Raw genomic sequence first — 16,828 nt, forward strand, 5'->3', positions numbered from 1 at the left:
TAGACAAATTCACCGACTTCCACCATCTCGCAGTGCAGAGCAGGGCGCGATACGATGCCACACGCGTTGAAAAGCTGCACGAGCGGAAGGGAGTGACACATCCATGCACGGTGCTGGAGGAGACAGAACACGTAGCACGTGAAATAAAACAGAGCCAAAATGACCTTTTCTGTTGCGACAAATTCATCTTTCTGTGTTCCCCTCCTGAATTCGGCACGGATGGCCTGGCTCGGCACAGGGCAGAGCACCTGGGCTACCGCAGCATTCCGCCAGCTGCCAGCCCTCCCTCTGCACCAGGGCTGGCTCCTGCGGGCCGTGGCCGCAGAAGGGGCACGAGACAAGGAGAGGAGAAACGCTGGCAGAGACGACAGCAATGCTGAGCGCTGCGACGCGCTCCCAGATGCCAGCAGGCTGCTGCACCGCCCTTATCAGCAGACACAAGTTCAAGGTCAGCCTTGATGCACTTACTGAAAACTGACACTGCCCGCGTCCCGCAGTCAGCACAACTTCAAATAAAGCCTCCCAATTATTAGCAGTAATTCTGTTTATTATTGCAGGGCCTCGGGACAAACAAAAAAGGAGCCCCGTTGTGCTCAGCGCTGTACAAAAAAGCTTAATTAGCCTCTTCGTAGGTTGCTCCCTTGAGCTTTTTTTAAACAAGATCTTTTCAAACATAAATAAATTCAAATTTCAGAATTCCAGAAATCCGTTTCCTGAAATGTGTTTCCGTAAACAACCAAAACAACCTCGCCTTTCCAACTTTTAGCTGTACAGCAAACATATAACCCTTGTTTACTTTAAGAAAAAATCATTGTATAAAATCTTCACCTTAGGGATGCAAATAGGTTTTTGCCATTTATTTTAGTCAGGATTTGAACCAAGCTTTTCTTCTTAACGACATGAAAGTTGAGCAACGACACGCTTTCTGTTGTTTCTCTCCTCCAACTGCACCACTGACTCCCAACGACAAATATCCTGAATGCACAGGGATATTCACAAACTGGAAAAACAAATAAAGATAACTCTACATGAACTGGTCATGGGAGCTCTGGAGTTTGGCACGATAACGAAAGCACCGCACGCCTAGATAAGAGCAATACCAAGAAGTCAATACAGGAGAACTGGAACAAGTTTGAGAGAGGAAAGTAAATCCTCAGGCTTCTCCCACTTTGAGTGCATCTGATCACGTACAATCACGGGGATGCCGTAACACCATGCCAGCATTTGCATGTTGCCATTACCTAGCAGATCACGTGCTGCCTCCAGCAGTGGGAGGAAGAAGTGGCACATGAGGTCAGAGATCACCTCATCCTTCTGAGCACCGCACACCTGTGTCTCAGCTGTCCCCAGCTTTTCAGCGGGTGGATCCTGAGCATCGGACCATCCCCGAAGGTATTTTATGACCATGTTCAAATGCAAATGTTTCCAGCTGAGACTCCACCTCACTCAGACTTGTACCAATAACTTAGAAGTCCCCAGCTATTATATCCTATCATCCAATCCTTCAGACTCTGCTTCATTTCTTTAACCATCGCTGCTCACTGACGCTACCATTCGCCTTTGAAGATACCTGTTCAATTCAGCTGCACTATAAGACCATGCTTTGCACTGCATTTTCCCAAAGCTTATTCTAGCAATTTCTTGGCAGCAGATGTTGTTTGGATGCCCCACAGAAACTGCACACCGAACACTGAGTTATTCCCACTACCACAGACTGAACCAGCCAGCCCTTAAAGCAAGTTTAAGAGCTGGCTTTCATGCCCCGGTCCCTTGGAGGAATGCCACAACTATCCCCCACGCCAAGGAAGGAGCTGACAAGGCACCTGGACGTGTGTGGAAGCCCTCCAGTACTAACTAAATGCCCCAGAACAGTCATTTCCCTGGCATGGTTAGATGAAGAAGATATACCAAACTACTTTGCACACAGAGGGTAAAATCAATACAGTTGATTCAGGCGACCGAAATCACAGCATATTTTGACACACATACAACAATCTCCATTCCAGGTGGAGGCTCCCCAGCTCCCCTCTGAACACCCAGCTCTGCACCACGCACCTCTCTATTGCACTCAGCAACGTCTGCTTGACATTAGTACTAAACATTATTCATTAAGAGCATAACACTAAAGTGCAACATGTAAGTAAATCAAACTCTTAATGCTCTATTTTACAAATTTCATGGGCCACTGGGGATAATTAAAAGGGTAATTATATAAAGTTGGTGCAGTTTTGAGACTCAAATGACATTTTCTGCTTTAAAGCACTCAATGACCTGGTATTTTTCTAAGACAGTCTTTTTATACTTTTATGGTCAAACAGCATAAACAAATAAGAGCTGGTTTTTAAGACACTGCAATTCTTCTTCTTTTCTCCCTCTCCACGCTATTTTCTTTGATCAATACCATCCACAGCTTACTACTAAAAGTCCTACAAGAAAAACGTGGCCTTGTACAAAAATCACTGCTCACTCTAACACGATGCTGAGCCTCAAGTCTGGTTTTATCTGTAGCTCTGCACAAAAATGGTATTGCTTTGGGTGTTTACAGCACTGGAGTGCTGTTTGGTTTGTCACTGTGTTTAACCACTGCTCTAAAGCTAGCAAAGTACATTACTGGTAGTAACAGCTCATGAAAAATACAGCGAAGAAACTGCTAGTGGCAGAAGCATTTAACTTTCTTGTTAGCAGCCTCCCCCATGTGGCACTTTAGCACCAGCAAGTTGTTTATTATGTTCTGTGCCAGGCAAAACTGATTAAATGGGGCTCTTAAGAATCAAAGCGTTATAAATTCATGGAAATACAGCAAGCAATAAATTCCATGGAATTAAAAGCTTACTAGTGCTATTAGCATTTCAGGGTGTTTGCATTGTTAATAGTGATGTGCAAAAATGATGTTCCTCTAAGACAAGGCAAACCAACAGAACATATGCATTAGCTGCTACATTTTTACACAATGTCATCATTACTTGTAATTTTTTTTCTCCCAAAATCCAAACGCTCATTAATGTTTTAAAGAAAAATCTGAACTGAAGCAGTGGTCCATAGACCAAAGATTTACATCCCTAGTAAAATAGAAGTATTACACATGAACCATCGTACCATTATTACTCTGTGACAGAAGTGGATACCCCAAAGCAGGCGCTTACCCTGGCTTTCAGAAGCACAGAGAAGGGAGGAGCAGGCTCACCTTCCTAGCATAACACCAATATATCACAATGTGACTTGTTTGGTGCTAATCTAACAGTATAATAAGTTGATAATAACGATTCTTAACACCGAAAGAAATGGCAATCTAGCCTGAATTGCTGGTCAGTAAATCTGTCACTAGCTCTCCAAAGAGACATCTTTGTCTCTCCACCATCAGTCCATGAAATGGCTCTGATGGCTGGTGGTGAACCTCCCCATCATTACTGCAGGGCTCTGCACATCTCACTACAGCCAGACTCGTGTCAGCCCTTCCCTTATGCCCATCTGGTTTTAGGTAGCCAATAACCCTGTAAACGGAATCTCAAGTAGAAACCTGGAGAGGAATGGAGGATGCTTCCCAAACCAGTAGAAAATAAGGCCTTGCACAGGTTTACTTTCTTTTTAAAAAAGGAGAACTGAGTACCTTTGGGAAGTGCTTGAACACACAACAAACAGATAACCTACCCTGCAACATCCCTCTGAGGGTCAAACCTGGCTCCCGGTGCAGATGGGAAAAGCAACTCTCAGCTCTGCTGCCACAGTTAAGTTTTGACACACGATAAAGAGCCTGTTCTGGATAGTATATAATGCATAGCTGGCAACGTCCAAAAGTCAAGACAAACGAAGAAAGCTTTGTCCAGAACAAACAGTCCCCATGCCACGAAGTGACTCAGCTGCAGAGGTGAGGCACCAGCCCCAGGGCCCGGCTGCCAGGCCCCTGCCCCAAGAGAAGCACACGCTGCCAGCAGAAGCCCTCTCCCAGGACTGAGGGGGCTGACATTTTGTTTGCCTCTAGCAAAACAAAACAAAGCAGTAGGTTTTCAACTGCTTGGAGGCATGTTGTCTTTTTGATGTATGCGTGTCCTGGCAGTCACACATCTGCATCAGGAGAGAAATAGCTCAGTTTTTGGCAGTTATTTAGTCCTTTTCATCTGAAAGTTGAAAATACACCATCACTGAACCTTTGCAGCTCAGGGTTCTGCATATAAAAAAGCAGCTGCTGAACACACGCAGGGAGCGAGGGCTTTTTCTTAATGTTTGAGCAGTTCCAAGTTCAAACCCATTAAAGTCCAGGTCACGCCAGGATCATGTCACTATTAATGCATCCAGTTACACGCTGAGGGAAACCCAATATAAAACTATGATAAACTCGAGTTCTCCCAGAGCGACGTACTGAGGTCTGATCCAGATGATGCCACAGATTGCTCTTCGTGGGCAGTCACCAGACAGGATGTCAGTGACAGAAGAGAAAATCTGGGAAAATTAGCAGGTGTAACTGCATACGGTCAGCTCAAAGAGGTCTCCTCAAGCACCCACAAAGCTCGTCTGCAACTTTTTTTTCCCCTACTCCTCTCTTCGGAGGTGAATCTGTCATCCTGTTGATGCCATGTCCCACACACCAGGTCCCCACATTACCAGCAGCCCACTGCGTCTCATGAGGAGAGAACCCCATACTCAGTGTTCCTTCTGGGGGTCCACCTCCCTTGTAGATAGCCAAAGCCTCACTTGTCCCTGGGTCACCGTGTGCCTGGCCAAGCCACGCAAAGTAGAGGTCTGGGAGATGTGGGGAGACACCAAAGTCTGCCCTCTGCACCTTCCCAGCACAACGAGCAGCAGCCCTGCTCCTACTAGGAGGGAAGAGTGAGAGACAGGAGAGCAGATAAAAGCAAAGAGGGGAATGGAGGGAAGACCAACATATGGAGCAGCTCTTAGCAGTCCCTGGCACTCACCGCTCACATGGAAGGCACGTGGACAAGAAGAAGGAAGGACCTGGTTTTCAACTCTTCTCCCCCAGCGCAAAAACACATGACAGTGTCACCAGAAATTACTTTGGGGAACAGAAAGAGAAACTAAAAGCTCAACCACCAGTTCAGCTGCACCAGGAGGTGCCAGGCATAATCACACTCGTCTTTCATCACTCCAATTATCAATTACTTCCCATGGGAAATAGCTTTTCCTCTGTCTCCCTGGCACGCAGCAGCGCTCAGGGCTTCTCCTGCTGCAGGCACCTTGAGTCGGCCACAGCTGTCCAAGGGAGAGGATGGCAGAAAACAGAAGAAAGGAGGTTGGAAATGAGAGATGACATTAAAAGGACAAAAAGCTTTTCCTAATGTCCTACAGAAAACAGCTCAACAAAGCCTACCGACCGGCAGTTTCTCCCATGCCGCAGCCCATCGTGTCTGTGCTGGACAGACATGCGCCCAACTGCAGGAGCTGTGCTGCACGAGCTCCTCTCAGAGCTTTTGCACTGATGGTGATGGAAAAGGAGAGTCTGGGAAAGAGGAAAAGGACTTCACGGTACTTTGGGAGATTATCAAGTATCTAGAAAATACACGGGTTCATCTGGATGCGTTTCAAACCACGTTAACCATGGCAGCTTAAGGCAGCAACGCGGCACATCACAGCACACAGCACCGAGCTGTGGAGATACAGCAAGCACACACTGCACACGTGGGATGTGCACTGCTCTGCAAGCTGTGCTCCACAACTCCCTGCAGGGTTAATGGACTCGGCAGAACTTTGTGAATGCTCTCACACAGTCGAGGCTGAGGGTTCTTTTCCTAATAAAGAATAACTTCAATATTAACACTGAAATGATCTAAAAAGAACTGCCTTGTGCATTCGTGTCTCATTACAGAGAAGCTTTAAAAAGCCAAAGTCTCCATTTTCAAACTACGTTCTTTGAGTTATCCAACTTTCAGGAGGATAGGCCAGATTTTCCTTTTAACCACATGAATACAAACCCCAATCATTCTTTTAGTTTTAAATAATATTTTCTCTAATTAATACTTTTTTTTTTTTGCTCCAAAACATGTATTTATCTGCTGTGAAATCAAAGGCAGAAATGAATTGTTTTAAAGATGGCAGAGTGTAAATAACAAGTCTGGAAGCATGCAGCCTTACCCTGGCAATTTGTCTCATATAATTGACTCAGCAGACATGCTTACAATTTCTTACAACTTTTACAAGACCTCCTGTGGGTTTATTTTAACATTCTCCAAACCGGAGCTCAGAGCTTTGAACACTCAAAGGAAGCAGCACCAAAAGCCATCATCTATCCCTCCTTAAAACAAAGGGAAACAAACAGTAAAAGCACACATTATTTCTCACTGGACATCAGCTCTCAGAGGTGCAGATGAGCAAAAGAACGCGCGCTTCTTCAGAACCATTTCTCAGCTGTTTTCCAACACATTTTCAGCAGTGTTCAAACTGTGTTCAAGGCTTTTAAAAACAAATTTTTCCCAATGAACATTATCTTGTCCCATTATTAGAATGAAGTTTAAAGGATGACTGATGACAGCACGAGAGCAAACAAAAGCTGTAAAAATAACCACAGGACACTCTTCCAGTCAAAAAGGGGTTAAAGAAGTCCCTCTAGACCCCCAGAGGAAATGGTCCCATCGCCTATATTATTGATTTATGCTGCCGTTGGCTTTTAAATGCAGCACTTTCTATTTCTAAGATCTTTATGAACAATTACTAATGTCATGACTGTATAGCTCTGTTCCATTGGTGGAAGTGCTCCAGTAGCAGGAAATGCTGGGCCCTTCCACAGACGTTTCCTTCCAGCAGTGGGATCCACTGACCCTTACCATGTCAGAGGATTAAATGAAACAGTTGTCTTACAACTAATATGGACAAACACGAGAGCTATTAAAAATAACTAAAGGGGTATGACAGGAGAAGAAAGCAGACCTATGACTCAAAAGATTCCAATTTATCTTTGTTTAAAAAAAAGGGAGAAAAACAATTCTACTTTCTTAAAACCAAGTAAGCAAGGCATCATCATATTTCAACAAAGAGCATTCTGAAAAGCCGTGTTATAAACTACTGATATTAATGATTTGCAATGGAAATGACGTCAGAGTCTTGGTTACAAATACCGAAATGTTTGCACTACCCTACTAAAAAAACAAACAGTGAGCTCAGAGTCAGAAATGACCCCTTTGAGCAATTAAGCTGTACTGCACAAAGCACACTGCGAAGTATACGGCCAGCAGAGGTGGGAGAGCCCCAAATTAAAATTCACAGATTGCACTGGGAGAAACACTTAGCAATTAAACATCTTGGAGGTGGCGTCTGAAGTTCCTGCCATTAGCAGCAATGAAAAATGCTTTCATATGTTGCAGTGAGAAATATGGGCAGGCAACTGGGGCCAAAACCATTTTTTTTAACGTCTTGGCTTTAGCATGAGCTACCAAATAAAAAGGGTGGCCTCCTGTAATGCCCACTGACATCACTGGTCCTGTACTGCTGCCACTGTAAAATATTGCTGCTACTGCTGTAGGACAGTAACTGAGGCACGCCGGAAGATATACTTCTCACATGGTGGAAGGCAACAGGGAATGACCTAAGAGATGACCAAATAAAATATGGAATATGCAATAAGAATCTATTTCTGGTGTCATTTGCTCACACCCCTAGATTTTGCACCGCAGAAGCGAGCGCCGTCTTTGCGATGTGCTTTCCGAAGGCAGGCTTCAAGCTGTCAGGGCTGTGCAACAGCAGCAGTGCCCTCAGTGCCGCCGGCCTGCCTGCCTCAGAAGGAAACCTCAGCGCTGGATCTTCCCATCCCTCCCGTTGTTGTCTGATGGCAAAGTATGAGCTCAGGCTATCAGATCTACGAGACCGACGCCGTTCCTACCTGTGCCATTTGCAATCCTTCCTCACCCAAGATACGATAAAACACAGCATGCCCTGACACATCAGCCAGCTTCGTCCTGAAGAAACAGGCTGGAAATCGCACGGCCTGTATTGTATGGTGTACAGTACTACCATTTCCTATGCTTTTGGCTCGGTCTACCTGTAGTTTCCTTGGAGTACCAAGTTAAGAGAGTAACACAGTGGCGTACTTCTTGAGCAGAGCACACAGGAAAGCCACCATCTATACAAGACAGGGGAGGCTGCTCATGGGCCGTGGATGGCACAAGAACAAGCTCCACCTTGCTGAATACAGCTTTTATGACATCCTTTCCCAAATGGTGCACGCCAACAAGTCCGAACATCTCCCACAGCGCTGCCCGCTGCTGAAAGAACAAAACCCCTCAGAGGCCTCAGTGCCTGGTATGGCACATCTTGCCCCTCACTTGGGATGCATGCTGGATTTCCTGGTACCATGAAGGGTGCAGGGAGGAGTACAAACACCTGCCTGCTGTGCGTGAGAGCTCAGCTGTGAGCTCTGCGTTCTTCACAGGTTTCTAACAGCTGATGTTACTCTGCATGAAGTAATACAAACCAGCACTTGCATTTTACTGAAGATCATATCGAACACCTGCTAAGTTAAATGGAAGAAACAGCGCAGGATTATGTAAAATACTGGCCAAATCTTGCTTACTTTAACATTCTTTGTGAAGACCAGAAGGATTTGGTCCAGAAGTATCAGATACGAGGATCAAAACCTGCTACTGACTACCTTAAAGCTGAGAAACATATTTTTCTACCAACCCACTTGAAGATTTATAATACATTAAGGAACATTAAGGAGAAGAAGAAAAGCTAAATGGGCCAAAAGCAAACAAAAGAAGCATGTTCTCTTGAGATTGCTAATGCTGGCAGACAATAGCACAGAAAGAACTCCTCTGACAGATCTTTGAAGTCTTCAATACAGCTTGCTACTGGTCCATGTTAATGAGATTTGCTCAAATACTTTTAAATTATTCCAAAATGTCTTAATCTATTTTCTAAATCTTTTCTACCCAATTGCTTCAGAAAAATCACAGCTTCACCCACCTCCTTTTTTTCATTACAAAAGGTGAGGTTTAAAAACAGTTGTGCTGCCCAAGGTACACACACAAGCTTTCTGGGGAGGCTTACCACAGAACACACAGGTAACATTCTGATTTCTATTACCACAGCTCACAGAAACGCTTTGCTCCAGGCTGTGCTCTTCAGCTTGAGTAACTGGAAGGCCCTAACAATTAGGGTATTTCAACTTCTCCCAAAGTCAGGAAGTCAACGGAGCCGGTCTTTAGAGGTGACCAGTCAGACCCTGATGGCTCCAGCTACACAACTGACATCCCACCAGCTGCAGGCCTCACAAATCCCCACTTCCCACTCGGTTTGAAGGATGAGCGAAGGAGAATATAGGTAAGTACACTTCAAGTTAGAGCTCAGACCCACAGATCTATCCACTGACCATCTAATTTGGCACTGAGTTACAGAAAGCAGCTCCTGTATTATTTCTGATGTTTACTTAGCATTTAGCTCTGACAAGCATTAAGATTTGAAAGTTTAAACCTAGTGTAACTTTTCTAAATCCTTTGTGCTGATTTTTTTCCCTGTTGAGGGTTTTCTAAAGGATTCTATCTTTGCAATCTTAAAGTCTGCATGTGTCTTTTGTTATCAATAATGTACAACTTTAGTAGCATGTTTTGTACTTTTCAATATTTCAACACACAAGCTATCCCTGATTTACAATGCTCACTGAATGGTGTTTGATTATTGAAAATGCTTTCACATACTTTTAAACAAACGAATGCTCCTGGAAAACCAACACCATCATCCGTAATTCTGTAAAAATACATTTCCCTACCTTTCTCCCCAAATCAAACCCTTCAATTCAAATTCTTACTTTGAGGAACAACTGGCAGACAATTAGGCATGATGCCTAACAGCACTAAATAAAGGAGCACGTAAACACCTTAATTCCGAAGGTATAACCATCAGAGCCCCTTGCTGCATCTATTCAGTTTGAGCCTCTGCTCAGAGCTCTGTGGAGTTGACAGAAGACAAAACAGGGACCAAAGCACAGTATAACACTGTCAGCTTCCTGCTGCACACGGGGCCAGGCCTGCACACTGCTCTGGGACAGGCAGGGCCACGCGGCCGCCCCTCCAGGAGCACAGAGCCCTGCTCTGTACGCGCACCGAGCAGCTTAGCCACTAACTCAGAAGATGGGATTTCACCTGAAATTAAACTATCAAGCAATTGAGCTCAAACTCAATCAACCAAACCCTTAACCTCCCCTGTTTCAGTGCCATGGCTCTAATTAGGACTCCATCACTATTTCCATTACTATCTCCTATTCTCATGGTTTATTATCTCGGCAGTTTCAATTCTCACCTAGTTGAAATTTGACATCCAGTTTCTTAGACCACACATCACTCATTGTGGCTTTATTTTATGAAACGTTTTGCAAGATCCTGGACAGATCCTGGAGCAAACAGCTTTCTGTTGTAAATAGCACCCCGCAACACAGCGGGAGCAGGACAAATCCATCCCTTGTCACAGAAACGTGTCCTACCATTGAAGGATGCACAGAAAAACTCTATTTTTAAGTTGTGAATTTTGTTCTGCAGTTTACAAACATATTTGAAAGCGTGTTCCACATCCATATACCACAGTTAGTCCGTGGTGTTCTCTACAGTCCTCAATGACTTCTCACATCTTCTAGTTTGGCTGAGCCCCACACAGCAGCTCCTGGGTGAGACTCAACCTGTGACACTCAACCTGGGATCCAAAGGTCAGCCTGGAAGATGGGACAGCCCTTTGCAGTGAGATATTCTGCGTGTCACCCAAACTGCTGACACCAGGTGCCAGATGCCTGGCATACGTTGCATCCTGATGGAACAGAAAATTTGCCTGCTTTTGGAGAAACAGGTTATAAAATTCAAGCCAGGCTGAAGAGGTAATGTTTCACACTTATAACCACCAAAATTCTTAATTTTCCCAAGTTAAATAGCACCATGGCCACACATCAACCATGACTCCATAAGAATGCCAACATTCTCAGCTAGTCTAGTGCACGGGCTCCTTCCATTAAAAAGAACAAGCAACTAGTAATATTCAAATATTGAACAGAGGCATATATCATACAACTGACATACACCATGAGGACAGCCAAAGACTGCAATAATCACTTGAACTTCATGAATTTCATTTCATCCTCAGTAAATATATATTTTTGGCAACAAAGAACTTAAAAAAAAAAAAAGAACAAAAACACATCGTCCTCAGATCTATTTTAATTTAAGGCAGAAGAGAACAGGGACATTTCTTCCCTCTTGAAGTACATTTTAATAGAATTAAAAATAAAAATAGCTCTAATTCACTCTGATGCATTTAGTCATTCTGTAAAATTCTAAGTTTAAAATGAAATCACCATTTTATATTCAAACAAGGTCAAGGGAACAGTACTAACGAGCACTGACATCACAGCAAGCAGCAGCCACTGCTCAGCGCTTACATCAGTGTTGCTTGTTGCTATGGTGCTTAACCGACTATTAATTTCTGAAAGAAGGTGATTATAAAGCAGCCATATGAACCTCAGTCAGATGACACCCTTCAATACCAAACACTGATCTGCATTACTCCTGTCTTCTGCAAGTTAATTGTATGAATCACCACTTTTGTGATGTCAATGTTCCTTTCCAACTTGAAACTTTGGACCAGAAGAGAAGCAAGGAGTTAATTCTGAAGGATGGGACTTGCACATCGCTTTAAATAAATATCATTTTGCATAGAGCAACAGCTAAATTCTGCTCTCCTCTGCACTGCTGTAAACCCAGCAGTGTGTTAGCTCAGGATGCCACAGCACTGAAGCTAAGGGGGCCGTTCCGCAGGGACTCAGCCCAGCAAGACAACCAACCCTGCTGTGGGGCAGACTGCTGCAGCTCCCAGCCCAGCACTGTGAATGCTGGCCACGTGGCCACCAAGATCAAGCAGAGCTGGGTCTTCCCATCCACACACAACTCCTCTCTGCCGTCAGACAGCTCCCATAGCACGTGGTGAGAAGCTAAAAAGGACATCTTCGTGGCCTTTCTCCTAGAATGCAATTGGGCACCTCAACCATTGGTTGTCTGAGCCACAAGCGCTTCGTGCCAAGCCCAACCTCACAGCTCCTACCTGTGCTGCCACAAGAACTTTACTCGTGTAATAACTAAAGCACGCTCATGGGGTCTGTAGGATCAGATCCTCCATTCAAACATGTTCCAGAAACTGCACAAAACAGTATTTGTATTTACCTTCTTCTGTTGCTCCTGTAAAGCAATCTTCAGTTACAGCCACCCAAATAGGTCACTCTTCTTACCCTGCAGAAAAAAGGGAACACACGTGACCGCTGTGTCCGTGCTAGCAACAACACCCAAAGCATTTCACTGGCCCCGCACTTGCAAGTACAAACATAAATAAAGCAACAAACGAATCTAATCGTGTTTAATGGTGAATGACTTTCAGAGAGAGTTAATAAAAACAATCGAGTCACAGGACTGCTGCTTATCGGTACCAGCCCGTGTGAGGCTCTTCAGTTCAGCAAGAACAACTTGGTCTTTGGGAAGAAAAAAAAGCCAACAAAATCCGTGGAGATGAGACATCTTTGTTCTCCAGCATAAACTTTCTTAATCTTGATGTCTATCAATCTATTTTCAGTTTGAATAATATATGAGTTCAGTCCTTTGTTTCAGAAATCTGACTACTGTCTGAATGAGTTCTCCTTGCTTAAGGCATTTTAAGACCATTTGTAACCATGTCTATTTTAGCTTCTGGATCCTTTCCTTTTCCATCCTCTTCCATAGAGACACAGTCCTAGATAAGATTTTAAAACTAGCTGCATCCTCCACGCCCCATTCAAAAAGTTGTTTACTGTCTTGAGGTTTCTTCTGGTTAAGCATACCAAGAAAGCCAAGGTGGTGAGAACAGTGGGTATTAAAGGGAGAAATAATTAAAGAGTGTCTTTATAAAAAAGTAGGAGGGAGAAAACAGCACGTGCAGGGTTCTTTTTTACCCTGTATATTACTGCATCTTGTGTACTCTCTCTTATGCAAAAGAGTATGTAATCTTTTAAGAAACATGACAATCTGCCACTTTCTGTTCATGTAATTGGGATCAACATATGGTACAAGAGAAAAGAAAAACATTTGTTTATTAATTCAGATCGAGTTACTAACTCAAACCACTAACAGCACTCAGAATTAATTCAGCATCAATTGACCAAATACCTTAAAAGAGTAAAACTAGAACACAATTTCACTGAAACATTGACCTGCTGCTGCAGGGGTGCAGACTACCATAGTTTAATAAGGACAGAAAGAAACGTGCAATAATTTGCCGACACAGATGACATCATACAAAATGGAAAGTCAGCGACATGTGGATGTGTAAGACAGAGCTACGTGAAACTCCATTTCATAAAATTCACACAGTGAGGTGGAGCTTTGGGGGTGTTACTGAAACTCGCCAAATGCTAAGTTATGCCGTTTACATCAGGAGGTAAAGCTTTTGACTGAAGCAGCAGAATACCAACCTCTGGGAAAAATGAGAATCTTCATTAAATTATTTCTGAAGAAGATGTACTCACTTGCCATTTACTCTGGAAGGAAAAATTGTTTTCCCAGTAAGAATAAAGCATTTTCTTTACCAGTTCTAGGCAGAAAAAAAAGGCTAGCTTGAGATGAAATTAGTATTGCTTTTATCTGCTGCTATTTTGCTTTATTTTAATGAGTGAGAATTTCTTTTGCCAGCGCTTGTGACGAGATACCAGGAGATGTGGGCCACAACACGTACGTGTCTGATGGATAGGAAACACTACATGCTTCACTGGGGTGCAGACATCACACACAGATCCTGCTCTCCAAAGGACACAACGCTGCTCCATCATAATAGCTCAGGCCTCACCTTCCTGAGAGTATGTAAAACAATACATCTTTTATGTAAAATACATGACCTCTGACATACGATGTGCTCTCAGATTAACAACAATAGAGGCTTTTATCTTGCTTTGCTGCAGGGGTTATCTCGGATGCGAACCTTTAAACCCCTTTTCATATTTATCTATTTTATAAATTCCCCGGTATTTGGCAGTCAGATCTGTATTTTGGCAGTATTTTGCAAGCAGACTTCATTTCTACCCTGAGTCTTCACGATAGCAAGAGAACCATCTTAAAATACACTTTTTAAGGAAACTGCTGAAAATTACATGTTTGCATAAAACGTGCATACAAAAACCCTGTCGGTGGTGCTGTAGGAGGCAGGTAACTCTGTCTACATGTGCTGGTTCCAGAGGAAACAACGCTGCAAGGAACGCTCTGCAGCTGGGCCGCTGCTGCTGACGGGGAGGACGTGCTCCAGGAGGACAGCACAGCGAGGGCTGGGCAGGGCTGCCATGCTGCCCACAGCGCAACCACTGGCAGAGCCGGGCTGCCTTCAGTCCTGGCTATGTGCGCCGCGCTGCTACCTGGCTTTCAAAAATTTGGATAACGTACCACAGAAATTAAAATGAGCAGCAGGGACAGCTGTTCCCACCTGTGAAAATTTCTCATTAATAGTCTAAAAGCCGAGTATCTCAAAATGTAGAAATACAAATACAGACTTTCCTCCTGAAAATGTTTATATGGGTGAGTGAATTGATGTAGGCAACACACATTCCTTCCATCATGCTGTCTTTAAGATAAACACCAAGTACCATCAACACTGTAAGTGTGTGTGGAGCAAACAAGGAAAAAATCCCAACCTACCCAAGCAAGACAGTTCGCTGCTACACTCATATTTTCCCTCGAGGAGATGATTAAAATAGAAAAACAAACCACACACAAAAACCCACTTTGTGAGCAGCAGCGGCCATATCGTCTCACAAGGCGAGGGAAGCTCTCCCAACACCTGCAACGCCGCTCTGTTGGCTTAACTGGGATCACACAGAGGGAAAAGACGGTGCTGAACTACCGGCTCCATTCAGATTTTACAGACATTCCTGAAAACATGGAGTTTACGTGCTGAGTGCCTCAGTTTGCCTATCAGCAAGATGAGTCAGTGCTTTTCTCAAGCATTCTGAAATCCCTGCGTACGGAAATATGTTCTGTAAGAGCTGTTTTCAACAGGGTTTGGGAAAGGCAACCAGTAGTGATGCCAAGATGATCACGACCTGAGCCACTGCCATGGCCTGCTCAGTTGATTTTAAGACAACGAATCCCTATTGCTCTGGATCAGGCCCTCCCCATCTATGTGGTACCAGGGGACAAGACAAAGACAGAAGAGGCTCTGCCATTTTACCTGCTGCTGGGTCAGTCCCTTTGGCATTTCTGATCCCACCATACTTACTCAATTTAGTGGTCTCCTTTGTCAGGAGATAATCCTGGGAAAGCTGTGGGATGGAGTCCTAACACCAAGTGAGCACTGCAAAGCCAAATTTAACCCAAAATATGAAGAAAATAGAGATAAACAGCGTTGTGGAATGAAGTTCTACTTAAAAGATTAACGTTTTTATTAATATCAAAATCAAATAGCCTTGGGTATAGTATAGTCAGAAATAGATTAACAAAGATCTTGAATCCACACAAATTAGCTGTGAGTAATTTTACGCAGGAAAGTAGAACATCAGTTGAACTGCTTCCCTGCTTAGTATTATTCACTTCTTTTTTTGCCAGTGTCCTGGCCCTGAGTAGCTTGCAAATCATTACTGGAAATCTAAACCAGAGAGGGAATCTCCCTGCCATTACCTAGAAAGCACTCTTTTTATTCAAAATAGAGAGAGAACACACACACACACACGCGACAGTACAGCAAAAACTGTTTCTGAATTTTGGTTTCCATTAATTTGTCTTATATAAGATCAGCTGAACTATATTTAATGTGTCTGGTTCAGAGATTCTGTGAATAAAATATTAACTACAAGTTTTCCTGAAAGCTTTAAAATAACAAAACTTGGTAAGTAATATAAGTGCTTTCGTAACTCATCTAAATACAGTGAACCATCTAACACAACTATTGCTTCCCTTCCAAACTGCCCAGGTCACACACAGCTGTACCAGCCTGAAAGATGCCCTGCTATTGCCATTATTACTATTTTGTCATCCCGGAGGGAAATCAATGCAGCCAATGACTTTGTTGACTACGCATACGTAAAAGAAAAAAAAAGAAAATGCTTTTTTATTTGGTATTTTGTTAACCCTGAGACTACACCTACAGAGTGCTGGCGAAGAGCAGCAGGCGTGCTGAGGGCACGGTGCTGCACACAGCTTTCCTAGCCTTGTACCAGCACACAAACCATGTGCAGCACTGCTTGAAGATGTTCAGAATAAGGCCCTTCAATTTTATCATGCCTGGTTTTTTTTTTTTTTTTTTTTTGTTAGGTGTCAAGCAACCAAATATATATATACGTTTTAAATACTGAAGGGAAAAAGAATTCTGCCCTCTGTCAAGGCAGCTGCTTGTTATTGCGTAGTTTCTATTAAATATCATGGGATTTTCTTTATCAGGAGTCATTATCACCTCCTCAGAAAGTGAAATGCAGGTGAGCAGCACAACTGCAGAGCTGCTCTGCCACCCCGCTGTGAGGAGCGCCGGGCAGCAGCTCGCTGCCTGTCGGGGAAGGGTGAGCACGTCAGGCCGTGCTTCATTTCCAGACATCAGCAGGCTGGGCAGAACCTCTGCCCGGTGCTTTTAGTTTATTCTAAACAGAAATAAAGCAAAAAATAAGCAGCAGCACGAGGACAAAGCTACGCGCGGCACATTTCCTCTTCCCAAAGAATATTACCTTTCGTGTCCACTGTAACCTTGGAAAAGAATCACTTGACGTGAGCCAACGCTACCAAAGCAATCGCAAGCCATTCCTCCCCGCTCAGCAGCGGCTCGCACGGAGCCGTGGGCAGCGCACGACTCGAGCTCGGCTCGGCAGCCCGCGGCGCACGAAGGGACCCGGCGTGCCCGCAGCCCG

At 44.0% G+C, this 16,828-nt stretch overlaps 1 protein-coding gene across 4 annotated transcripts in view; it reads right to left on the reverse strand.

The window, feature by feature from the left end:
- The window catches only part of FOXP1 (forkhead box P1), a 301,896-nt gene that overhangs the window by 186,102 nt on the left and 98,966 nt on the right, over positions 1–16,828 (reverse strand). For all 4 annotated transcript variants that reach the window (XM_010718724.2, XM_010718729.3, XM_010718728.3 and 1 more), the window contains exon 2: positions 12,147–12,212. The gene's annotated coding sequence lies outside the window, so the exon portion shown is untranslated. The remainder of the gene's footprint in view (positions 1–12,146; positions 12,213–16,828) is intronic.

The sequence above is a fragment of the Meleagris gallopavo genome, chromosome 14 (assembly GCF_000146605.3).
Source record: "Meleagris gallopavo isolate NT-WF06-2002-E0010 breed Aviagen turkey brand Nicholas breeding stock chromosome 14, Turkey_5.1, whole genome shotgun sequence".
NCBI lineage: Eukaryota > Metazoa > Chordata > Aves > Galliformes > Phasianidae > Meleagris > Meleagris gallopavo.